This window comes from Pongo pygmaeus, chromosome X, assembly GCF_028885625.2.
Source record: "Pongo pygmaeus isolate AG05252 chromosome X, NHGRI_mPonPyg2-v2.0_pri, whole genome shotgun sequence".
Classification (NCBI taxonomy): Eukaryota; Metazoa; Chordata; class Mammalia; order Primates; family Hominidae; genus Pongo; species Pongo pygmaeus.
The window spans coordinates 116117414-116119238 of record NC_072396.2 but is presented as its reverse complement, the minus strand read 5'-3'; the positions used below and the strand labels follow the sequence as shown (position 1 = coordinate 116119238).

At 40.9% G+C, this 1825-nt stretch overlaps 1 protein-coding gene across 1 annotated transcript in view; it reads left to right on the top strand.

Moving 5' to 3' along the window:
- The window catches only part of TRPC5 (transient receptor potential cation channel subfamily C member 5), a 322611-nt gene that overhangs the window by 206097 nt on the left and 114689 nt on the right, over nucleotides 1–1825 (top strand). The window lies entirely within an intron of this gene.

Sequence of the window (1825 nt, the reverse complement as noted above, 5' to 3'; positions counted from 1 at the left end):
AGTTTTTTTTTTCTCCCTAGCTTAATAGGACATTGAAACATTGTTGTGTTTCATTTATCTCCCAAAGACCTTGCCTCTGAAATTTATTATCCTTTCATTTTAGGTACTTCCCAGTCAGAAACACACATGCACGCACACACACACACACACCACACACACACACCACAAACAAAACCACATCCCTTCTTTGTTTAATAGCACCAACACCCTCCCTCTCCCTCAACCTAGGAGATGTGAACAGCCATGGTTGCTACCCTAAAGGAGTTGAGGATCTAATCAGAAGTATCAACCAAGCCCGACTAAGAACAAAGTTTTCTACAGTTGCTGCAGGAACTAGGAGAATGGGGAGGTCAGCATAAACTGCAATCTTTAAGAAAACATCACATTAATCAAAGAATGGAATCAGAGTCCATTGAAGTGCAACACAAGGGAAGGATTTTGAAGATATCAAAAAAAAAAAAAAAAAAAGAAAGAAAAAAGAAAAACATCACAGAACTGGGGACTGTCTTCCCGGGCCCTACACATACACGCTTCATTGTGGTCATATATGGTTCTGGCTTAAAGCTTTTAATGGCTTATACTAGAGTGAATCCCCTGCTGTCAGTCCCCCTCCAGGCCGAAACCACCCTGTTCACTGCCCTGTCCTGCTAATCCTCATACTTCTACCTCCGGCCCTAAACTTCAGTTTTTTCTTCAACAACTCAAGGTACTAGAAATGTCATCAAGAATAAGAAACAGACAAATACAGGTATTTGGTATTTAAGTGAACATTCACTATGTGCCAGGCACACAGCCACATTCTATCTGTTCTCATTACTACTCCAAGTAATTTAACTACCATTTTTAAGAGTTCACTATGTGCCAGGCAACCAGAACTGTGCTAAGAACCTTTCACGCAGAGTAGCTCATTTAATCCTCATAGCTACCCTATAAGCAGTATTATTATTCTCCTTTTACAGAGGAGGATACGGAGGCACAGAGAAATAAAAGAACTTGTCCAAAGGCATACTATTAATAAACGGCAAAGCCAGAGTCGGACCTCACGTCTGTCTTACTCCAATGCCTACATACCAGAGACTGTGCAGTATTATGGTTACAGCAGGGCCCAGAACTCTTTCTATAGAGGGCCCATAGCAAATATTTTAGACACTGTTGACCTTATGGTCTCTGTTGTAATTACTCAACTCTGCATAAAAGCAACCACAGGTAATACATAAACAAATGAATGTGGCTGTATTCCCATAAAACTTCATTTACAAAAGCAGGCAATGGGCTAGATTTAGCCCAGAGGCTATAGTTTGATGACCCCAAGTTAGAGCACTAGTGGTGTACTCAGATAGACCTGGGTTCAAAACCTGGCTCTCACCACTTACTAGACAAAACATTTAGTCTCTCTGTGTCTCAGTTTCTTCAGCGGTAGAACAGCAACAATACCACCCTCATAGAGTCATCACGAGGATTAAGGATTAAAGGCATGTCTGGCACATAGTCAACTTCTCAGAAAGTCATTATTATTAAAAGCCCACCACATGCTGGTCCCTAGAAGGAAAGAGAAAGGACATGGATTAGAATAATTACAACTCTCTTTAAAATCAAGCTACCAGGGCCCCTACGGTCTTGATACTCCACAGAAATAATTACTCTCTCGGGATTCCAGCTAATTTGATTCTCCCTTCAGCTACATGAACCATGTTCTCTTGTGAGTTTAGTTTCCTGTTTCAGTCATTAGCAAGAAAGTCTCTTGACTTCATCATAGCTTTTGTCAGGCACTGGGAACCCTATCATGGTAGAACAGGAATCTGATTTTGTTATTATCTGTTAGGTG